Source organism: Schistocerca nitens, chromosome 7 (genome assembly GCF_023898315.1).
Source record: "Schistocerca nitens isolate TAMUIC-IGC-003100 chromosome 7, iqSchNite1.1, whole genome shotgun sequence".
Lineage (NCBI taxonomy): Eukaryota > Metazoa > Arthropoda > Insecta > Orthoptera > Acrididae > Schistocerca > Schistocerca nitens.
Genome location: NC_064620.1, coordinates 408,207,032 through 408,232,823, shown reverse-complemented (window position 1 = coordinate 408,232,823; position 25,792 = coordinate 408,207,032). Strand labels below are relative to the sequence as shown.

The 25,792-nt window shown below is 43.3% G+C and overlaps 1 protein-coding gene across 1 annotated transcript in view; it reads left to right on the top strand.

Annotated features, from left to right (window-relative positions):
• LOC126195230 (uncharacterized) overlaps window positions 1-25,792 on the top strand; it is a 99,707-nt gene that overhangs the window by 3,324 nt on the left and 70,591 nt on the right. The window lies entirely within an intron of this gene.

Here is a 25,792-nt window from a genome sequence, read left to right as displayed (position 1 = left end):
ATGGAATCGATCTGTGCGAGCACACTTAGAAAGTGGATCAATGTCTTTTAATTAAATTAAATGGGAGGTGGTAGGTGGATCAATGTTTCTAATTAAATCGTGGGAGGAGGTGCGTGGAGCAATGTTCATTAATATACCGAAAGTGCGACTCTGTTATGAATAAACATTGATCTTCTTGCCTTCCCTCATGATTTAATTAAAAAACATTCATCAGCTTGCCAAGTATGCTCGCGCAGTTCGATTGAGTATCCATTTCACTACCACATTCGGTACATTTTCATGTCCCTGCAATTAATCCATGAGATATATACTAACGTCAGCCCACTTTAGATTAGTCCATAATCACAAAATGTCTCGCTGTTTGCGTGGACATCCTTCGCAGCAGCTGTTAAAAATCTGTTGCTGTTGGTTAACCGTCTTGAGCTGACTTCAACACCAATAACCGCAGACGATGCTTTATAAATAAAAGCGACTGGGCTAATTCCTTATAATTAAACTGCAGTCACCACAAGACGTATAAACAATAGTAGCAAAATATTTCTCTCGAAAGTCACTAGAAAACAACACAATGATTTAAATTTCGGCGCCACAGATACACTGCCTCTGTTATTGCCTACGCGAAACTGACGCGTTGCCAACCTATGAGCAATAGATAAGCACCACCATGGCTGCCGCTTAACCTGACCTTGTAGCCCAGCGTCAACGTAGAAAGACTTCTCTTACGTCGCCTCGGAAATAACATTACATTGTCAGAGTTCTTCGACAGATCTTTGATAAATACTGTTACCAAGCTCTAAGTTTTATATAAAAAAACTAGCTGTGAAACACGGCATTGCTCGGGTATTTATTCATTCCAGAAGAACTTTGACAATGTAACGTTATCTACGAGGCTACGTATGAGAAGTCTTTCTTCGTTGATGCTGGGCTAAAGATCAGGGAAAGCGGCAGCCACTGTGGTGCTTATCTATTGCTCATAGGTTGGCAACGCGTTTGTTTCGCGTAGCCACTAAGAGAGGCAATGTATTTGTAGCGCCGAAATTTAAATCATTGTGTTGTTTGCTAGTGAGTTTCGAGAGAAATATTTTCATTAATCCATCTCCTCCTTCGCCCCTCATTCCGTCCATCTCCTCATTACCCCTCTCTCTGTCTACCTCCACCTCCCCTTCTCTATTCCTCACCCCCTTTTCACTATCACTCCTGTGGGAGGTAGGTCGTTTTTACCTGCACAGTATTCCTTTCCAGACTTTAAGCAATATTTGTGCCACATTTGGTTGAAATAGATACAGGTGCTTACAAGGGAACCTCCCCATCGCACCCCCCTCAGATTTAGTTATAAGTTGGCATAGTGGATAGGCCTTGAAAAACGGAGCACAGATCAATCGGGAAACCAGGAAGAAGTTACGTGAAACTATGAAATAAAATAAGCAAAACATAAAAAATGAGTAGTCCATGCGCAACATAGGCAACATCAAGGACAGTGTGAGCTAAAGAGCGCCGTGGTCCCGTGGTTAGCGCGAGCGGCTGCGGAACGAGAGGTCCGTGGTTCAAGTCCTCCCTCGAATAAAAAGTTTACTTTTTTTATCTTCGCAAAGTTATGATCTGTCCGTTCGTTCATTGACGTCTCTATTCACTGTAATAAGTTTAGTTTCTGTGTTTTGCGACCGCACCGCAAACCCGTGCGATTAGTAGACGAAAGGACGTACCTCTCCAATGGCAACTGAAAAAATTTGATCGCAAGGTCATAGGTCAACCGATTCCTCCACAGCAAAACACGTCTGATATATTCTATACGACAGTGGTGACGGCATGTGCGTCACATGACAGGAATATGTTGTTAACCCACCGAACTTGTACACTTGGCGAATGGGTAAAAAGATTCTTCTACCTTGCCCGATTTAGGTTTTCTTGTGGATGTGATAATCACTCCCAAAAAAGTGATGGAAACATAACGGACGGACAGATAATAATTGTCTGAAAATAAAAAATTAAACTTTTCACTCGAGGGAAGACTTGAACCAAGGATCTGTCGTTCCGCAGCTGCTCACGCTAACCACGGGACCACGGCGCTCCTGAGCTCACACAATCCTAGATGTTCCTTATCTTGTGCATGGGCTACTCAGTTTGTATATTTTGTTTATTTTTTTCATAGTTCCATACAACTTCTTCCTGTTTTCTCGATTGATTTGTGTTCCGTTTCTCAAGGCCTCTCGACTGTGCCAACTTATAACTAAATCTGAGGGGGGTGCGATGGGGAGGTTCCCTTGTTAGTAGATGTTGAACACATGTTTATATGACGTGTACCGCACGCATGTGTTTGTTTCTCTGCTGTATTAAACCATATGACTCTCGAGAGGATGTTAAATTTGTCTGTGGTATTCCGCCGTGTGGCCTGATCTTAGCTCCCAAATATATTAATAAAATTATTGGCTCTCTAAAGTACTCATTCCGTACTGGTATCTGGTTGACACGCGGAAATGCGCAGGACAAATTGTACTTGATACTTTTAAAAGTATTCCATGTCAATCAAATAAAAGAAATAAAATCAAAGCTCGTTTTTGAACATTTTTACGTCAACCCTTCTCGTACACAGCCTCGTTCCTAGCAGCAGTAGGGAATCTTATTCCCACAATGTCTTTAAATAAATAATAATAGATAATGTACGTAACAAATTTGGTTGAAATTGCTGAAGTGCTTTTGAGTTATGCTTCAATGTCACCGGTGGTCGTAAAACCCACTGTGCTTCTTTCCATGTATTTAGTAACCATAAACCCCCGATTTTTTAGAGGATCGACCTTCCCTGTATAAACTAAGTTTCGAGCTTGTTCAAATGGCTCTGAGCACTATGGGACTCAACTGCTGAAGTCATTAGTCCCCTAGAGCTTAGAACTAGTTAAACCTAACTAACCTAAGGAAATCACAAACATCCATGCCCGAGGCAGGATTCGAACCTGCGACCGTAGCGGTCTCGTGGTTCCAGACTGCAGCGCCTTCAACCGCACGGCCACTTCGGCCGGCTTCGAGCTTGTAATTACTTTACAAATGAGTTAACGTGTCAAGTACTTTTTGTTAAGCATGTAAGCGAGAAAAAATTTAGAAATGGTTATCACTTTAATTAAAGATTGTGGAAGTCGTTAAGTGCTCTCCTCATCAAATGCTGAATAAATATATCCATGGTTTATTTTCGAGCGAATCGTTAAGTTTCGTTTTCACCGCCACAACCCCTTCGGGAGTAGATGATTCTTTCCGGATCGCAAGTGATCAGTTCGGTTTAAAGCGGTTCAGTAGTTGAGATGTTGAACATACATACATACATACATACATACATACATACATACATACATACATACATACATACATACATACATTTTTATAAGATGCAGAGATATCATAAAAGTACTATAGTACACTGCCAAAGCTTTTTTATAACGTCTTCGGTAAAATGTTTGACAAAGAGCTTTTACAGTATAATACGCACCAAAGGGTTACTGATAAAATTGATCAGTCAGATAGCGGTGTGGAATGCAGCACAGACGATGTGCAAACAGTGAACTTAAAGCGGGCCTGGTATCTGTGTAAGATTCAGACATATATTAAAACTCTGTCACTCGACTGTTTCTATTAGCAACATGTGCTCGATTTTCACATAACAAGCAAGCAGGACTGCAGTGAATAACACAGCATTCGCTTAATAAATAAAAAGTGTGATGTATAGTTTGTTTAGTAAGATAACGAGACCGTATTTTCTGAAATAACATTTCACTAGCCGGCCGTTGTGGCCGTGCGGTTCTAAGCGCTTCAGTCTGGAACCGCGTGACCGCTACGGTCGCAGGTTCGAATCCTCCCTCGGGCATGGATGTGTGTGATGTCCTTAGGTTAGTTTAAGTAGTTCTAAGTTCTAGGGTACTAATGACGACAGATGTTAAGTCCCATAGTGCTCAGAGCCATTTGAACCATTTTTGAACATTTCACTATTTCACAGCCCAACATTATAGTGTCTTCAATCTTCGATTACAATAATTGTTCTTGAATAGAGGAGTAACACTTGAATTAAATACGTTTGATATCCCTTCTGCTTGATTGGCGCTTTCAAACGCTCTTGTATGTTACCAACGACTTTTGCGGTGAACTCACCCTCTGTTTGTTCGTATCCTTTCATGAACTTCTTTTACAGGTATTCTTTCGAGCTGGTTAAAGCTATAACTTCCTACCAAGATCGTCCCATAAGATCTATGGATTAAGGACTGCCGATTGAGATGATGTCTCCGTAAAGGGGACAAAAGCCACTAATTTACAAGAAATTGTTTGTTTCATGTTGCTGTCTTTGACAAATTTGTATGTAGATCTAATTCCCAACTTTTCTACACTCCTGTGCATATTTGGCGTCAGTATGTTGTGACAAAGCTCTCCTTGTTTGATGCGCCGTTAATAAAACAATCTCTCACGCACCACACGATGAAATACTGTCCTGTATCCCAATGCTTGATTGCAAATGTATATCTTGGTTCTCGCCACGTGGCTATAGTCACACCATAGTTCTCCTGTCTTTAAGGAAAGTTTGCATTTGCTCTCATCAGCAAATATTAACAACACCCCTGTACTCCTGCCTTGGTTGACATGGCTTCTTCTGAACTGGAGCCCTTTGCCTGGTTATCTTAGCTCACGTATGACTTTTTCTTGGCACTCTTACGTCACAACGTTCTTCTTTGATAACCCTTCATACAGGTGATTAACTTGCTTATCACTTGTTTGCAACCGCTGCTTTGTAGTTTTATTTGCTCTTAATCGAGAATTACGATTAATCCTTCCTTGGATTCCTTTTTGAAGGTCGTATTTTACCTTACCATCCGCCTGCGACCTCCTTGTGTTACACCCAAACTTACTTTCTGTGATATTCAGCAAACTAGCAATATCTCTGTCTGTGATCCTACCCACTGCGGTCTTGTAGACCACGCGGCGAGACGAGGGAAAAAAATGAGAAGACAAGGAGAAACAGGCCGTATTATTACGCACACAACCCGCGCTTCTACCAGAGAACTCATATGATGCTCATACTTGTCCAAATAATTAAGAATGAAGTTTCATTGCCCCATTGCTCGAATTATTTACTTTCACAATATTTATTAACATCTGACAATCACTTAAGGACGCATACCTGTTTAAGAGCTGTCATTATACTGAACCGCACGATTTTGTGTACTTTCGACGCGTAATCACTCAACTAACACCGAAAATTATTAAAAAGAGTGTCGGGATTAATACTGACAGCCTCCGTATGTATGATACGAGACGAAGTTGAAAGATGCCTACAGATTTTTTGGATACAGCACGTTGCAAATGTACCAACTACACAATTACTTATGGAAGCTTAGAAAGAAAATATCGGAAAGTCGAGATTCAGATACATCGATAAAAGCTTTATTAAACGAAGTAACTGGTTTAGGTATTTGTCAGGTCAGAAATAAAATTCAATGTTGTTTTCTTCTGTATTTTCACAATGGAAATATTTTTGCGCTATAATGAACACAAACACAGTGCGCTTACCAACAGCCGCAACAATTTAGCAAATCCTAGTGGAATGTGCGCTGATCTGAAAATTGCTGGCAGGTTACAACTGTGTTCCACACCGAGACGCGAACCTGGGACCTTTGCCTTTCAGGGCCAAGTGCAAAGGTTTGGTGCACAGTTTTCATCTTCCAGTAAGTTTAAAGTCAACACATCGACTTTAATGCGCTCAGCAGATGATTTCACGTATGGAGAACTTGTAAATACAGTCAATATATGTTTATCATTAAAACTGGCAGCTTTGAATTTTAAACGGTTACCCTTCTTATTTTAGCTACAAGACACAAAGTTCTAGAAACCATCAACAACATAACAGAAAATAGTGCGCCCTGTACAACGCTTTTTCTGTAGTTTTCTTAGCGCTAAATGCTGCGTCAACTCGCTGATACTGATTAATCAGGTATTCGTGTTCACGAAATTCACGCTCGCTCCACGTTCCTAGAACAATTTAGGATTCTTGGCTCCTATGAAAGATATTACAAAAGGGTGAAAGAATTGGACGGTCATACAGGAGTGTGTTGCCCGTGTTGATTTGAAAAACGCAATGGAGACAAGAACGCCTGTCTCCATTGATGGTGGGACAATTGAGGGTACGTGAAACATCAGTTTTCTGATATTTCACAAAAAGACATTGAAAGAATTGCCTGCTTCCAAGTTTTAATATGGCACGAAAAAGCGAGTTGAACGTGAAGTCTACGAAGAGGTCGTAATTTAGAACGGTACCAAAACGAACATATTCCCCCACGTATCCGATTTTCGCATCTAGAGATTTAAGTTACAGGAAATATTCAGGATGTTTTTACTTTTATTTCTGTAGATGTGTACGACGTGGGCGCTGAATTGCAATTCATACTAATTGAGTCATAGGTAGTACGAAGCTGAGAGCTCAATTTTGTTATAAAAAAGTAATCATCCCTTTTTCTATCACAAGTTTAAAGTAACCATTATACATATATTTGGTTCAGTACAAACATCTACGCAGCTTTTCCGTGCACTGAAGCGAAAGATATCTGCGAAGAAAAGATCGTTGACAGTCTTCCGTGTGACATTACGTTTCCAAATCGCCGGTGGTGTACAAGACGTGTTACCAGTCAATGATTCTTAGACGCAAGAAAAAGAAATGTCAATAACAGCGCTTGTTCATGAGTTCCGTACACAGATGCAGGAGCCACTGTTTGATGTCACCAGTAAAGGCGTGGTTAATGTTAAAGCTACATCAGTCGCAAGGACTACAAGTAGGAATAACATCCCACAACGTGAAATCCGCTACCAGTATGGCTAGACTCATTCATAGTCGGCCCTAGCTAGCTGATTTATTCGACCTTGACCTTGCCCTTGCCCTTCCCCTTCCCCCTGCCTCTACGCAGTGCTCTCCCCACTTCCCGACTCCGATGTGGGCCGGACGCCAACTTTGCCACTGCAGCGATCGCGCTAACTACAGGGTTATTACAAATGATTGAAGCGATTTCACAGCTCTACAATAACTTTATTATTTGAGATATTTTCACAATGCTTTGCACACACATACAAAAACTCAAACTTTTTTTTAGACATTCACAAATGTTCGATATGTGCCCCTTTAGTGATTCGGCAGACATCCAGCCGATAATCAAGTTCCTCCCACACTCGGCGCAGCATGTCCCCATCAATGAGTTCGAAAGCATCGTTGATGCGAGCTCGCAGTTCTGGCACGTTTCTTGGTAGAGGAGGTTTAAACACTGAATGTTTCACATAACCCCACAGAAAGAAATCGCATGGCGTTAAGTCGGGAGAGCGTGGAGGCGCTGAATTGCTGATCATGATCTCCACCACGACCGATCCATCGGTTTTCCAATCTCCTGTTTAAGAAATGCCGAACATCATGATGGAAGTGCGGTGGAGCACCATCCTGTTGAAAGATGAAGTCGGCGCTGTCGGTCTCCAGTTGTGGCATGAGCCAATTTTCCAGCATGTCCAGATACACGTGTCCTGTAACGTTTTTTTCGCAGAAGAAAAAGGGGCCGTAAACTCTAAACCGTGAGATTGCACAAAACACGTTAACTTTTGGTGAATTGCGAATTTGCTGCACGAATGCGTGAGGATTCTCTACCGCCCAGATTCGCACATTGTGTCTGTTCACTTCACCATTAAGGAAAAATGTTGCTTCATCACTGAAAACAAGTTTCGCATTGAACGCATCCTCTTACATGAGCTGTTGCAACCGCGCCGAAAATTCAAAGCGTTTGACTTTGTCATCGGGTGTCAGGGCTTGTAGCAATTGTAAACGGTAAGGCTTCTGCTTTAGCCTTTTCCGTAAGATTTTCCAAACCGTCGGCTGTGGTCGTTTAGCTCCCTGCTTGCTTTATTCGTAGACTTCCGCCGACTACGCGTGAAACTTGCCCGCACGCGTTCAACCGTTTCTTCGCTCATTGCAGGCCGACCCGTTGATTTCCCCTTACAGAGGCATCCAGAAGCTTTAAACTGCGCATACCATCGCCGAATGGAGTTAGCAGTTGGTGGATCTTTGTTGAACTTCGTCCTGAAGTGTCGTTGTACTGTTATGACTGACTGATGTGAGTGCATTTCAAGCATGACATACGCTTTCTCGGCTCCTGTCGCCATTTTGTCTCACTGCGCTCCCGAGCGCTCTGGCGCAGAAACCTGAAGTGCGGCTTCAGCCGAACAAAACTTTGAGTTTTTCTACGTATCTGTAGTGTGTCGTGATCATATGTCAATGAATGGAGCTACAGTGAATTTATGAAATCGCTTCAATCATTTGTAATAGCCCTGTATTTATGGTTAGCTCGCACCAGTGATCTGTGCTCTACCGAGTGGATGCGCGCCCGGGGGTAAAAGAAAATTTTGTGAGAACTAAAAATAGAAATTTATTCAGATTACGCATTGGTCATGTCTGTAACGATTTGTGAAATGTAACATCTGCAATCACTATTTCTTTAGTCCGATATTTATAATATCGTCATCGTTGTCAGACGTTAGATATTAGCAGCCGGAAGAAAGTTAGTTTTGGACTTTACCATGAATTTAATGCTTTAGCGATGTGCATCAATGTTTCTGCGTAATTCTCATTTCGTCTACACACTTTCTATTACATCGATGTCTCGTGCTTTTGTTGTTGTTGTTGTTGTTTCCGTCGTCTTCTGCTCGGAGACTAACCTGTTGGAGTTTTCCACATTAGTCTATTCCAGAGATCGGCAGAAGGTCGAACCTCGGACCGCCAAATCTTCTTAAATACAGTCCGACGTCCAACTAAGTATCCTGGCGCCTCGTTCGCACTAGGCTAGTAATGTAGTCGAGTACTGAGTAACTAAACGTGTCTTAAAAACAAAAATTTAGTCGAGTAGATGAGCAAATCATTTAGTCGAGTCGATCCATTTCATTCTATTTTTCTCGACGAGTAGCGCCTCCCACCACGCGTCTCTGCTCACTCGTTCATTTGTTAAACAAGTCCGAACCTGTCGTTTTAGTCAAAGAGACCGCAGTGGGCGGGCGGTCTTCGTTTCGTCAATCGCACGCAGGCCGCAGAGCAATTATTCATTTGTTTTACAATGTATGCTGGACACTTAGAAAAAACCAAAAACCATTTTCAGATTCTGAAATAATGAAAGAATTTATGTTGGAAGTAGCCTCGGCACTTCTTGAACAACAAAGGATGTTGTCGCTGCAATTCAAAGTATTCCAATGTCGGCAAGAAGTAATACAAGAAGAACGGAAATTTTAGCTACTGATATTAAAAGCACTCTGCTTGAAATTTTGGAAAAGCGCCGGGCGCGGTGGTCTCGCGGTTCTAGGCGCTCAGTCCGGAGCCGCGCAACTGCTACGGTCGCAGGTTCGAATCCTGCCTCGGGCATGGATGTGTGTGATGTCCTTAGGTTAGTTAGGTTTAAGTAGTTCTAAGTTCTAGGGGACTGATGACCACAGATGTTAAGTCCCATAGTGCTCAGAGCCATTTTTTGGAAAAGCCTCTATGCTACTCTATTGCACTTGACGAATCATGTGACATTGTTGATGATAAACAAATATCTATTTTCGTGAGATTTTTCGACATTGAAAATAAGGTATTCAGGGAAGAATTGCTCGCAACATTGCCTTTGAAAGGTACCACTCGAGGAGAAGATTTAGTCAAAGCTATTGACGAATTTATTCATAATTCCATCATTCGTTATGATAAAATAGTGTCGCTTTCAACTGACGGCGCCCCAGCGATGATTGGCAAAGAAAAGGGTGTAGTAAAGAAAATCAGGGATCAGAATCCAGGTCTTCTATCGTATCAGTGTATAATTCATCAGGCTGCCCTTTGTGGAAAAGTCAGTGCTACACTGAAAGAAGTAATGGACAGCTTGGTGCAGTTGATTAATTTTATGAGATCTCATTCTTCTCTTCAACACCGAAAGTTCAAGAAGTTTCTTTCAGAATGTGATGCAGCGTATTCTGACTTATTGCAATACAACAATGTTCGTTGGTTAAGTAAAGCTCATGTTGTTGAACGTTTCTGGGTAACAAAGGAAGAAGTAACCTCCTTCTTGCAAATCTTGGATCGCAGGAAGCAAAGAAACGCCGAGAGTTCATAATGAACGAGCGCAATATGCTTGCTGTGGCTTTTCTGAAGGATATTCTGAAATATTTAAATGCGCTCAACATAGAGTTACAAGGGAATGGGAAATTAATATGTGATATGATACAAAGCGTGTCTGCTTTTCGTCGTAAGCTGGATATTTTTGAAAAAGATATTGCAAGGCACGAATTTTATTCATTTCCTAACAGTTGTTGAGTATAAAAAAGAGAACTCTGAAGAAGACATTGCAGTGTTTGTAAGATTTCTGCCCGATCTAAGGGACTAATTTGCTGCAAGATTTCAAGACTCTGCAGAAATTGGAAAGCTGTCTCAATTCCTAAAATTTCCTTATGAAGTTTATACATCGGCAGAATGGACTGATGTGGCAGCTAAGTTGTTCAGCGTTTCAGAGTCTTCACTTCAAGTGGAGATAATCGACTGACAAGAATATATTTCCAAATGTATAAAACTGTATCCACTGAAGAATTTTGGGGTAAACATGTTTCAGAAAAATATGAAAATTGTAGGAAAGTAGCTATCAATCTGGCCACTATGTTTGGTTCGACACATATATGCGAATCGTCGTTCTCGAAAATCAATTTTTCGAAGAACACATATACCTCGAAGACATACTTCGCATTTGCTGCACCCCTCGTACTTTAAAAAACTGGCTCAAGACCGTCGATGTAATTTCTCACACTGAATATATTACAATATTATCTGATAACTACTTGTTTTACTTGGTTTACCCTTTTTTTGGAAACTAACTCGACTTGAAAACAAAATAAAAAAACAGTACCTTTTAATTATTAGTTTTTTTTTTCTGGACTTCCATAACAATTTTACATCGAATCCGGACCCCACTGAAAACTACTTGCCGACACCTGGTCTATCCTGTAGAAACGTCATCTCCGAATACCTACAACAGTACGCTTAACGTATTCATTCTGTGGTTCCTTTTTTTACCTCCACGTTTCTCTGTCACCAAATTAACGATTCCTTGATGCCCTAGAATGGATCCTATCAACCGTTCTCTTCTTCTAGTCAAGCTCTACTATAAACATCTTTTTTTCCCCCATTAGATTCAGTACCTCCACACTAGTTACTCTACCAACCCATCTAATCTCCAGCGTTCTTCTGTAGCGCCACACTTCAAAATCTTGTTCTGCTCTTCTTTTGATTGTTTATACCCCACGTTTGACTTCAGTACAAGACCTCGAATCAGGCAAACACATGGTGACAATTATTGAACTATACGAAAAAAAGTAAACTAGTTACAAACTACGGCGTGATCTCAATTTATTCAACATGTAAACGTCACCACATATATTGGAATTCAGGTTATGACATGTTCTATATGCCTGCCATCATTGACGATGATGTGGCGCAGATGAACAGCGAAATTCTGCATGACCCGCTGAAGTGTCGCAACATCGATGTTGTCGATGACCTCCTGAATGGCCGTTTTCAGCTCAGGAATGGTTTTGGGGTTATTGCTGTACACCTTGTCCTTAATGTAGCCGCAGAAAAAGGAGCTGTATGTGTTCAGATCCGGAGAATATGGCGACCAATCGAGGCCCATGCCAATGGCCTCTGGGGACCTCAGAGCCAGAATGGGGTCCCCAAAGTGCCCCTCAAGGACATCAAACACTGTCCTGCTTCGATGGAGTCAAGCTCCGTCTTGCATGGACCACATCTTGTCGAAATCAGTATCACTTTGGATAATGGGGATGAAATCATCTTCCAAAATCTTCAAATGGCTCTAAGCACTATGGGACTTAACATCTGAGGTCATCAGTTCCCTAGACTTAGAACTACTTAAACCTAACTAACCTAAGGACAGCGCACACACACCGATGCCCGAGGCACGATTCGAACCTGCGACCGTAGCAGCAGTGCGGTTCCGGACTGAAGCGCCTAAACCCGCTCGGTCACAGCGGCCGGCCCAAAATCTTCATGTACCGTTCGGCATTCACAGCGCCATCAAGGAATATTGCACCGATTATTCCGTGACTGGACCTTGCACACCACACACTCACCCAATGAGGGTCAAGAGACTTCTCCATCGCGAAATGGGGATTCCCAGTCTCCCAGATGTGCCAGTTTTGTTTATTGAAGAACCTATCCAAATGAAAGTGGGCTTCGTCGCTAAAATGGTTCAAATGGCTCTGAGCACTATGGGACTTAACAGCTATGGTCATCAGTCCCCTAGAACTTAGAACTACTTAAGCCTAACTAACCTAAGGACATCACACAACACCTAGTCATCACGAGGCGCTTCGTCGCTAAACCAAATACTAATTCCCATCATGCCCCGCGGCCAACAGTGCTGTTTGAACGTCCTAAGGCAAACCGTTCAGAAGTTATGACGATTTTATTTCATATAGTTCAATAATTGTCACCTTCTGTCAGAAAATTCTTTCTTTACTATATTTTTGTAATTGTCTGGACTGCAAATGACATACAATCTTAAAATTTGATAACTACTTTTCGGATGTTCATACAACCATCTCCAGATCAGATCAGACATGATAAACTATTACGTCAGCGTACAGAATATGGATGGATGGCATCGTCTGCATAAACTGATACCAGCTCACATAAGAGACTTCAGTAAAATTTTGGCTATACCAACATGGTAAAAGGCTGGTCCTAAACCATGCTTAATAAAATTTCAGTAAAGTATAAAATATTTGAACATTACCGTTACAAAACGTAACTTATTAAAACCAAGCAAGTAAGCTACCATCTTGGTCAAGCTTGTCTGACCTTTTAGAATCTATAACAAGACTACCAACTGACTAAACTTGCTGTTTGAAGCGCACGAAATTTGTTTTGAAAATTATTTTGCTTACCAAAAGACCTACTAGAACATTTGTTCTTCTGTTCATGTCCTTAGGAAGCGCTTGTCATTAACAACTTCTACTGTCATTTATTTTCCTGATTTTGGGAATCGAGAATTAAATGCCTGCATTTTTCGCCAACACTCAGACACCAAAATTCGAGGAAAATTGCATTTTCGTAAACTCTATAAAGACACCACAGTGAAGATCGATTTCGTTAAAACCCAGAAGGCAAGATTTGGGCGAAACGTTGGTCCCGAGTTTTCATTATCAGAAGATGACTGAAAAATAGCGATTCATTTGCAACGATTTAAATCTGTCAGTAAACTTTCTGCTGTGGTAACACTAAAGACATGAGCGAGGATCTGGCTGAAAGTGAATCTTGACGTATTGTAATATACATTGGTCAACACCAAACCGAATCTGAAAAAGATTCTCAGAAACAAGCAGAATCAACCGTCTCATTGACCAATTATTAACTGATCAACAACGACTCAGCAACACGTAAGCTGTTTTTTTATAACATTAACTGATATTATCTTTTTTTTAAGATGTTGTTGTTGTGGTCTTCAGTCCTGAGACTGGTTTGATGCAGCTCTCCATGTTACTCTGTCCTGTGCAAGCTTCTTCATCTCCCAGTACCTACTGCAACCTACATCCTTTTGAATCTGCTTAGTGTATTCATCTCTTGGTCTCCCTCTACGATTTTTAGCCTCCACGCTGCCCTCCAATGCTAAATTTGTGATCCCTTGATGCCTCAAAACATGTCCTACCAACCGACCCCTTCTTCTAGTCAAGTTATGCCACAAACTTCTCTTCTCCCCAATCCTATTCAATACCTCCTCATTAGTTACGTGATCTACCCACCTTATCTTCAGCATTCTTCTGTAGCACCACATTTCGAAAGCTTCTATTCTCTTCTTGCCCAAACTATTTATCGTCCATGTTTCACTTCCATACATGGCTACACTCCATAAAAATACTTTCAGAAACGACTTCCTGACACTTAAATCTATACTCGATGTTAACAAATTTCTCTTCTTCAGAAACGCTTTCCTTGCCATTGCCAGTCTACATTTTATATCCTCTCTACTTCGACCATCATCAGTTACTTTACTCCCCAATTAGCAAAACTCCTTTACTACTTTAAGTGTCTCATTTACTAATCTAATACCCTCAACATCACCCGACTTAATTCGACTACATTCCATTATCCTCGTTTTGCTTTTGTTGATGTTCATCTTATACCCTCCTTTCAAGAAACTGTCCATTCCGTTCAACTGCTCTTCCAAGTCCTTTGCTGTCTCTGACAGAATTACAATGTCATCGGCGAACCTCAAAGTTTTTACTTCTTCTCCATGAATTTTAATACCTACTCTGAATTTTTCTTTTGTTTCCTTTACTGCTTGCTCAATATACAGATAGAATAACATCGGGGAGAGGCTACAACCCTCTCACTCCCTTCCCAACCACTGCTTCCCTTTCATGTCCCTCGACTCTTATAACTGCCATCTGGTTTCTGTACAAATTGTAAATAGCCTTTCGCTCCCTGTATTTTACCCCTGCCACCTTTAGAATGTGAAAGACAGTATTCCAGTCAACATTGTCAAAAGCTTTCTCTAAGTCTACACTTGCTAGAAACGTAGGTTTGCCTTTTCTTAATCTTTCTTCTAAGATAAGTCGTAAGGTTAGTATTGCCTCACGTGTTCCAACATTTATACGGAATCCAAACTGATCTTCCCCGTGGTCCGCTTCTACCAGTTTTTCCATTCGTCTGTAAAGAATTCGCGTTAGAATTTTGCAGCTGTGACTTATTAAACTGATATTTCGGTAATTTTCACATCTGTCAACACCTGCTTTCTTTGGGATTGGAATTATTATATTCTTCTTGAAGTCTGAGGGTATTTCACCTGTCTCATACATCTTGCTCACCAGATGGTAGAGTTTTGTCAGGACTGGCTCTCCCAAGCCCGTCAGTAGTTCTAATGGAATGTGGTCTACTCAGGGGGCCTTGTTTCGACTCAGGTCTTTCAGTGCTCTGTCATACTCTTCACGCAGTATTACATCTCCCATTTCATCTTCATCTACATCCTCTTCAATTTCCATAATATTGTCCTCAAGTAAATCGCCGTTGTATAAACCCTCTATATACTCCTTCCACCTTTCTGCCTTCCCTTCTTTGCTTAGAACTGGGTTGCCATCTGAGCTCTTGATATTCATACAAGTGGTTCTCTTCTCTCCAAAGGTCTCTTTAATTTTCCTGTAGGCAGTATCTGTCTTACCCCTAGTGAGACAAGCCTCTACATTCTTACATTTGTCCTCTAGCCATCCATGCTTAGCCATTTTGCACTTCCTGTCAATCTCATTTTTGAGACGTTTGTATTCCTTTTTGCCTGCTTCATTTACTGCATTTTTATATTTTCTCCTTTCATCAATTAAATTCAATATTTCTTCTGTTACCCAAGGATTTCTATTAGACCTCGTCTTTTTACCTACTTGATCGTCTGCTGCCTTCACTACTTCATCCCTCTGAGCTACCCATTCTTCTTCTACTGTATTTCTTTCCCCCATTCCTGTCAATTGTTCCCTTATGCTCTCGTTGAAACACTCTACAACCTCTGGTTCTTTCAGTTTATCCAGGTCCCATCTCCTTAGATTCTCACCTTTTTGCAGTTTCTTCAGTTTCAATCTGCAGTTCATAACCAAGAGATTATGGTCAGAATCCACATCTGCCCCTGGAAATGTCTTACAATATAAAACCTGGTTCCTAAATCTCTGTCTTACCATTATATAATCTATCTCATACCTTTTAGTATCTCCAGGATTCTTCCAGGTATACAACCTTCTTTTATGATTCTTGAACCAAGTGTTAGCTATGATTAAGTTATGCTCTGTGCAAAATTCTACAAGGCTGCTTCCTCTTTCATTTCTTCCCCCCAATCCATATTCACCTACTATGTTTCCTTCTCTCCCTTTTCCTACTGACGAATTCCAGTCACCCATGACTATTAAATTTTCGTCTCCCTTCACTACCTGAATAATGTCTCTTATCTCGTCAAACATTTCATCAATTTCTTCATCATCTGCAGAGCTAGTTGGCATATAAACTTGTACTACTGTAGTAGGCATGGGCTTTGTGTCTATCTTGGCCACAATAATGCGTTCACTATGCTGTTTGTAGTAGCTTACCCGCACTCCTATTTTTTATTCATTATTAAACCTACACCTGCATTACCCCTATTTTCTAACCTACCTGCCCGATTAAGGGATCTGACATTCCACGCTCCGATCCGTAGAACGCCAGTTTTCTTTCTCCTGATAACGACGTCCTCTTGAGTAGTCCCCGCCCGGAGATCCGAATGGGGGACTATTTTACCTCCGGAATATTTTACCCAAGAGGACGCTATCATCATTTAATCATACAGTAAAGCTGCATGTCCTCGGGAAAAGCTACGGCTGTAGTTTCCCGTTGCTTTCAGCCGTTCGCAGTACCAGCACAGCAAGGTCGTTTTGGTTAATGTTACAAGGCCAGATCTGTCAATCATCCAGACTGTTGCCCCTGCAACTACTGAAAAGGCTGCTGCCCCTCTTCAGGAACCACATGTTTGTCTGGCCTCTCAACAGATACCCCTCCGTTGTGGTTGCACCTACGGTACGGCCATCTGTATCGCTGAGGCACTCAAGCCTCCCCACCAACGGCAAGGTCCATGGTTCATGTTTTTTTTTTTTTTTTTTTTAAGTAGGAGAATTAATTTGTACACTAGCATATGAAGGCGATCGTTTGCAACTTTTGAATACGCTGCGTAGCAAAAATGGTTGAAACACACAGATGACATGATAGGATATCAGTGTAACTTAGAACATGTACATACCGTCGATGGTTATGTAAATGATTATAGAGTTTCAATTCACTACTGTAATAGATACAACGGCCACGAGAGTGGATTAGCGTCGTTTCTGTCTAGTGTTACCAACCCTGGTTTGCGATATAAGGCGGTGTAACGGCGTCAGACGTCGAGCGGTGACTGTGAAGGACACGGAGGTACCGCATGTTCGTGAGACACCATTATCGGCAGCTGTCAGTGTTTGAGTGGAGGCTTATCGTGGAACTTCATTTGAGCGACTGGTCGAATTGTGCAGTATGCTATTATGGCAGTAGCCCGATGTTGGCCTGCAAACTTTGGCGTGTGTGTGTGTGTGTGTGTGTGTGTGGGGTGATGGGGGGGGGGGGGGGGAATGCTTATTTTTCAAGATTCCAGTCGACCAAGTTTGACCATATGAATGGAGGATCGCGGTGTTGTACATCAAACACATCGTAACCCCTTTCACATCTGCGGGTGCCATCCGAGAGCAAGTAATGGTCTCCCTGCAACTTTCTGTGTCATCAGCGCCATTCCCGGAAGACTGTCAGGAGCCGAACTAGAAAATTACCGTCCCATTTTAAGGCAGTGGAGGGGTGCAGTGGGCGGGAACCATGGATTGCTGGTGAATGGCGTCGCATTGTGTTCAGCGAATAATTGCGATCCATCTTAAGCAAATCAGTGCAAGCATCCAGGCCAGAGAGCGTGCAAGTCACACTGATAAGTGTGCTGACGCTGCCAAGTTTTTCGTAAATGTGTCTCTCTTTTGGAATCGCAGAACAGTGTCACATACTCTTTTACTCTTTACGTTCAATTTCATTTCTTTTTCTCCTTTCAGATGATTCGCTTTTTTTTTGTCAGGCTGCGTATTTCTTTTGTAAAATAATAGTCACAGTAGCTGTAGGTTTGGTCAGACAAGGAAACCGTCAAAGGTGCGAGAATTGGAAGCTTTTCTGCAATCTATGGTTTTCATGAACGTGATTTTTAGCGCTGATCTAGATACAAGTCGTTAAGATTTGGCACATGTACGAGGGTCAGTCAAAAAGTAATGCCTCCTACTTTTTTTTCTACGTTTAATTGTCAGGAAATTTAAATGCAATTACATAGGTTGAAAACCACAACATTGAGGATCATTTTGTCATTTTTCAATGTAATCTCCGCCCATCTCTACAGTTTTGGTCCATCTTTGAACAAGGGCATGTATCCCAGCACGGTAAAAATCACAGCTCTGCTTCCTAAGCCATTGACGCACGGATGTTTTGACGGCCTCCTCATCTTCAAAATGAATCCCACGATGAGCTTCTTTTAGTGGCCCGAACAGATGGAAGTCTGATGGTGCCAGGTCAGGGCTGTATGGGGGATGAGGCAAAACTTCCCATCCAATTTTGACAATCTCGTCAGAGGTGTGACGACTGGTGTGTGGTCTTGCATTGTCATGCAAAAGAAGAACATCTGCCATTGATTTTGTTGGGCGAACTCGCTGAAGACGTGCTTTAAGTTTTTTGAGGGTTGTGACGTATTGAACAGAATTTATTGTGCATCCCTGCTCCAAAAAATCAACCAGAATCACACCCTCTGTATCCCAGAAAACTGTTGCCATAACTTTCCCTGCCGATCGCACAGTTTTGAATTTTTTCTTCCTCGGCGAGCTTGTGTGACGCCACTCCATTGACTGCCTCTTTGATTCGGGTTCAAAAAAATGCACCCATGTTTCGTCCCCGGTCACAATTTTTTTCAGAAACTCATCTCCCTCCAAACGGAAGCGCTGCAAGTGTTGGGAGGCTATTGTTTTCCTTGCCTCTTTATTCTGATTGGTTAACATTCTTGGAACCCACCGTGCACAAACTTTTGAGTACCCCAATTGTTTAATAATCGTGATCACACTGCCTTTACTAAGAGAAATAATGCGACACACTTCATCTGCAGTCACCCGACGGTCACCACGAATGATGTCATCAACTTGCTGAATGTTGTGTGGAGTCACTGCACTCACAGGCCTGCCGCTCCGCTTTTCGTCAGTCAACGGTGTTTGCCCTTCAGCTTCCTTACAACGACGAACCCATCGTCTAACAGTGCTGACATCCACTGTCACAACACCATACACCTTCTTCAGTCTTTCATGAATGCGTATGGACGTTTCACCTTCTGCATTCAAGAATTCAATCACACAACGCTGTCTCAAACGAGCATCGATGTCGGCCATCTTACAAACTTCTGCTGTGCTGCCACCTGTTGACACAGAAAGTTACTACTGCAGTGGATTGCAGAAGAAGGTTTGAGGAATGGCGCCAAATTCAAATTTTTCACTTAACTTAATTTCTTTAAGTAGAAAAAAAATGGGAGGCATTACTTTTTGACCGACCCTCGTATTTCAGATGATGTCATTTTACAACTGAGACTGTTCTATTGTCCGCCCGAAAGTGGTTCTTTCTGATGAACTGACATACTGCTATTGTGCAAATAGTGAACTTTTCAAAAAGTTATTTTTTCCAGTGTACAGTCAGTTAGGTGGTAAGCTATGTTTGAATCTTGGCTTCATCTATTCTTGTCTTCCGGCAGTGTTGTGTGAAGATTGAGAAACGATTTTCTTAACCTGAATCCACAATTGCAGCTCCAATGCCTTGTCGGTCACAGATCCTAGAAATATGCGGTCCCTAAGCAGCCGGACAAAAAACGAGTTTTGCCACGAGCTCACTGGCGCCACCGAAACACAAGATAAAATACACTCCTGGAAATGGAAAAAAGAACACATTGAAACCGGTGTGTCAGACCCACCATACTTGCTCCGGACACTGCGAGAGGGCTGTACAAGCAATGATCACACGCACGGCACAGCGGACACACCAGGAACCGCGGTGTTGGCCGTCGAATGGCGCTAGCTGCGCAGCATTTGTGCACCGCCGCCGTCAGTGTCAGCCAGTTTGCCGTGGCATACGGAGCTCCATCGCAGTCTTTAACACTGGTAGCATGCCGCGACAGCGTGGACGTGAACCGTATGTGCAGTTGACGGACTTTGAGCGAGGGCGTATAGTGGGCATGCGGGAGGCCGGGTGGACGTACCGCCGAATTGCTTAACACGTGGGGCGTGAGGTCTCCACAGTACATCGATGTTGTCGCCAGTGGTCGGCGGAAGGTGCACGTGCCCGTCGACCTGGGACCGGACCGCAGCGACGCACGGATGCACGCCAAGACCGTAGGATCCTACGCAGTGCCGTAGGGGACCGCACCGCCACTTCCCAGCAAATTAGGGACACTGTTGCTCCTGGGGTATCGGCGAGGACCATTCGCAACCGTCTCCATGAAGCTGGGCTACGGTCCCGCACACCGTTAGGCCGTCTTCCGCTCACGCCCCAACATCGTGCAGCCCACCTCCAGTGGTGTCGCGACAGGCGTGAATGGAGGGACGAATGGAGACGTGTCGTCTTCAGCGATGAGAGTCGCTTCTGCCTTGGTGCCAATGATGGTCGTATGCGTGTTTGGCGCCGTGCAGGTGAGCGCCACAATCAGGACTGCATACGATCGAGGCACACAGGGCCAACACCCGGCATCATGGTGTGGGGAGCGATCTCCTACACTGGCCGTACACCACTGGTGATCGTCGAGGGGACACTGAATAGTGCACGGTACATCCAAACCGTCATCGAACCCATCGTTCTACCATTCCTAGACCGGCAAGGGAACTTGCTGTTCCAACAGGACAATGCACGTCCGCATGTATCCCGTGCCACCCAACGTGCTCTAGAAGGTGTAAGTCAACTACCCTGGCCAGCAAGATCTCCGGATCTGTCCCCCATTGAGCATGTTTGGGACTGGATGAAGCGTCGTCTCACGCGGTCTGCACGTCCAGCACGAACGCTGGTCCAACTGAGGCGCCAGGTGGAAATGGCATGGCAAGCCGTTCCACAGGACTACATCCAGCATCTCTACGATCGTCTCCATGGGAGAATAGCAACCTGCATTGCTGCGAAAGGTGGATATACACTGTACTAGTGCCGACATTGTGCATGCTCTGTTGCCTGTGTCTATGTGCCTGTGGTTCTGTCAGTGTGATCATGTGATGTATCTGACCCCAGGAATGTGTCAATAAAGTTTCCCCTTCCTGGGACAATGAATTCACGGTGTTCTTATTTCAATTTCCAGGAGTGTACTTTCCGATACTTCCCATATGCATCTGTTACTCCGGATGTTCCAGATTGCTTAAGGGGATCAAAGCAAAATGAACGGTTTCAAAACAAATCTAAAAACTAATACTTTAAAAAGCTTGAGTACTTCACGTAATCAGCATATCGAGGGGTGCTGAGAACGTTGAATTCTGCTTGAATTTCGGTTGACATTCAGCAGGTCAGTAAATACCTACTCTCATATCCGAAGATTCCGCCCTAATGACCTCGATGTCGTCGGTATGTTAAACCCTAAGTTTCTTCGTATCAAGAGCTTGTCAACAAGCACTAAGGCATCGCTTTGTTTGTCCCTCTTTCTGTCCCTCGCTATCTGTACCATTTAGTTGTAGCTGCTTTATTTCATTCCATGGATAAAACTTTGTGCTCGTAACTGAATATTTTGGATCTCTCTTAAATTTTTTCCCAGAAAGTTCTTTTTAAGAGGCTCTTATGTCTAATTTAACCAGTTAATATAGTTCTTCTTCTCTGTGTCATATTAACAAAAGCCGATTTAATTTGATTTCCGGTAGTATTTATTCATTGGCTTTTCTTTCAGTCCCGGATACATTTGTGGCTACTACTCAGATCCACATCTTTAATGCTTCTGATTTTTCCTTTCCTGTTTTCGCGGAGTCCATACTTCACACTTACTGCTTAAAATGCTCCAAATAAATATCGTGATAAATTCATTTCTTGTTTCTGTAGTGTTCTCGATATCTTGGGACTGGATGGTTAGATTATTAAGCGTCCAGTCTGGAATGGAATCAATGTTTTTAATTTCTGTAGATGGTTTCCAACAATTAAAATCAAGTCCTCCCGGATCTTCAACACCTGTCGCCGCTGTATGATGACAGGAAGTGAACGCCGTCTCGGATCTGATGGAGCTCTAGATCTTGGCTAACCCTCAAGAAGACCTCCCTCAATATCGGGTGATGAGACTTGTATAGAGGCCAAACGTGTAAAACACTGCGGCAGGTACCCTGAAACAGACCACAATTACTACCTTCATCTGGGAAGTAACAATGGGCTTTTTAAGCTTCAAATGAGCAGTTAAATTCTTTTATCGGCCCATTTTAGCTCTCATGGGCGTGGCCCATGCCCGAAGCTCAACTACTTAGTCGCACGATGAATATAAATATCGCAGAACAACCATCAAATCCATAAACGCAGGCAAAACAGAGTCAAGCGTTAGCATCAAGCTTCTTATAACTTAAACCTAAGACTGATCAAGCGCACGATTACTATATTCAAACAGAATAAGGTAACAGCGGTTAGCAACAATACTTTCAAAACTTACTGCCTTAAATTTAATACTGGCCAAGCTCAATGACTACTACATTCAAGCAATAAGCTACTTCACCCAGACGCGCCATATTCCTAGAGGCTCACAACCGCAATCCAATAGCGTAACCTTAACGGGGCGTAGCTAAGCAAGCGAGGCCGAACACTGGCCAGGCTGTAACCGTGCGGACATTTAAGGAGGTGCGCAGAATGATGTTAAATAAGCCCGCGCGACCGCACCCAGCACATCAGTTGCGGTCAAGCACTGTTACTTAAAATTTACTAACTGCGATGGTGCACCTCTTTACTAATATACAAAAGCGAAGCGCGCTATTTCAAGAACACACTCCGTAATACAACCACTCCCAAAGGCGACGTACACACTTTATAAAAAAGTCTGGAGCCAATTCAAAAAAACAATACGATAAAGGCCCTTACCATACAACGCCCTGCAATGCCAGGACACTGACCACGCAAAGCAGCACACGGACCTCTCAACTTTCCACAGTTCACGCTTCAGTTTTTTTGAAAACACACTGTACCCACGCGACAGACCACATGTACCTCCCCCTCCTGGGTTACATCAATAGAAACAACCAGATAGGGACCATCCAGAATCGCCATAGCCAAGAATAGTATCACTGCTGAGTAACGATTCTTTCCGTCAGCCTACTACGACTGTCCATGAGCTAACACTCCGTTGCAAGTAATGAAACGTTTGCTATCGATGTTGCCGCCGGAGGCAATCTGAACAACATTTCACAACGGCCTCTCCGCACGACAACAGGGCAAGGAGAATCGAACGCAGCACCTAGGAACGGTAGCAGCTACTCCGTAACTTTCGTTTCCATCACTTTACTAAGGTGGAAAGGCTTTTGTGGTTCTCCTTAGCAACAAGAAGGTTATCAAACACAGCGAGCGAGGTGGCGCAATGGTTAGCACACTGGACTCGCATTCTGGAGGACGACAGTTCAATCCCGTGTCCGGCCATCCTGATTTAGGTTTTCTGTTTTTTCCCTAAATTGCTTCCGGCAAATGACGGGATGGTTCCTTTTAAAGGACACAGCCGACTTCCTTCCCCAATCCTATGAGACAGATGTCCTCACAGTTTGGTCTCCTCCCCCAAATCAGCCCAACCCTTATCAAGCACAGCTGTTGTCGGAACCATTCCCAGCAATAACTCAGAACAGCCCCACTACAAACCAAGACAAGAAAATCAAGACGTCACACACAGTTGAGGACTAACGCTAACAATTCGGTCGTTAACGGAACTTTAATATGATAGAAGACACCAGCAAGAAGCTAAAGAACCAACGTTGCTGTCTTAGCCAGTTCTCGCAGTTAACCATCGTGGGGATACCACGCAGCTTGTTATCGTCAGCGTGGTCTATAGGCGTTGTCTTCTTAAGGTAGAAATTGACCTTCGTCTGTGCGAATGCTCACAGTTCGCCCGAACTCTTATGGGAATCATCGCCTTAGCGTGTGCGGGTAGGGACTGGATGGGCAAATACCTGTTAGGTACATTACGTATTTATATTGTGGACAGTTGGGAATGTGGGTCTCACGGGAAGCGTGCAAGGGATAACTCCCTGCAGTCGCGCTATTCGTCTGTGTCCTCGGTGGCTCAGATGGATAGAGCGTCTGCCGTCCCAAAAAAATGGTTCAAAAAAAGCACTATGGGACTCAACATCTGTGGTCATCAGTCCCCTAGAACTTAGAACTACTTAAACCTAACTAACCTAAGGACATCACACACATCCATGCTCAAGGCAGGATTCGAACCTGCGACCGTAGCGGTCGCGCGGTACCAGACTGAAGCGCCTAGAACCGCTCGGGGGCACACATTTTCATCTGTCCCCATCGAGGTATATCAACAACACCTGTCGGCAGCTGAGGGTTTCAATTATCATTTATTCCAGAGAAGCTGCATGGTCATCAATGGTATCTGTTCTTTCGAGAACATTTACTGTCTTCATATATGTAGAAATAAACGTTACAACGACGCTATTCACCACTTGACCCAATCTGGTCAGCAATGTTGAAGAAGGACAAGGGGAACGGTCAGCCTAGCCTCACCAAAATCATGGCTACGAATTACTTTCTACAGTATACTGACTGAATCCAACTAATAACCAATACGATGAACAGAAGCATTTCAACTCTTTCGCAGAGCTTAAGGACAACGGACACACTTGCTATAGGCAGTCACTACCCTTGCAAAAAAAACTCTGGCTCGTCTCTGCGGTGCCCCTATGGAACGATGCGGCCGTCAACACCGGCAGTGTTGGCCCGGCCTATCTTGCCCTACTCCATACTGTCGCCTTTGACGCCGCTAGCGCTGCTGTAGCGTCACTCGCGCACCTAGGCGCAAACAGTATTCAGCGGAATACAAAGTAACTGTGGTAGAATCGCAGCGGCACGAAGTACAAATTGTCGGAAGAAGAAAAATGATTCAAATGGACCTTAACATCTGAGGTCATAAGTCCCCTAGAATTAGAACTACGTAAACCTAGCTAACCTAAGGACATCACACACATCCATGCCCGAGGCAGGATTCGAACCTGCGACCTTAGTAGCAGCGCGGTTCCGGACTGAAGCGCCTAGAAATGCTCGGCCACAGGGGCCGGCTAGTGCTTCTTTAATACCCATTTGTAATTTGTCATAGAACTTAGCCAGGAGCATTAGTATTGCATTTACTATCTCAATGTTTTTTCGATTTATATATCACCATCATTTTAATTTTTTTGTTTATTTTCAGTTTTTGGTTTTTGAAAACACAGTTCATATTCCTTAAACATCTGCTAAGACTACTATGTCATCAGCAAATCGAATACAATGTAGACGTTAAACATTGACGTTGATCACTTTACTCCAAGGGGGCTCACGCTCCTTTTCTGAGTTCCAGCGTGTTTCACACGGGTCCTCGAAGTAATACGGCCTATTCTTCCTTCCCAGGCTGCCGTTCATTACCTGTATCCTTTCCTCCCAGTCTTTGTTCATTCTCCTCTGTAGCCTCCTACCCTTCTGTCGCTGTTCTTACTTACGTCGACCGGGCTATCCACCTGGTTTCTGGTAGTTTGTTCCCCTTGCCTCTTCCCTTTCATGCTTCCTTTTTGGTCCCCTTATGGGGATGACTCTCACTTCTAACTTTTCTTTCTTAGAGGAGCCGTTTGGGGAGAAACTCCCTCCCTAGCACCTACGCCCCCTTCTTCCCCTCTAACTTCCAAAGCATAGCCCCACCCCCTGCTTGGTCTGCAGCATGTATAGCCAGTGCATGTGGTGGGGTTATGTGCCCATTTTGCTGAGCCCCCTAATAACACAGGGGCCACACTTATGATATCTGAGCTGCTACCTCCCCATGTATACCTAGTGTTGGATTCTTGTCATTGTGGGGCAGCAGAGCTCCCAGCAATGGCCGCCATGCCAGATGGCCCTTGCTGTGGCTGAGTGGCGCCCATGGGGGTAGCCCTAGACTGGAGTGGATGGTGTCAGGACAGATGCTTTGTGTATGAAATGTATTAAGCTCCAGAAGAC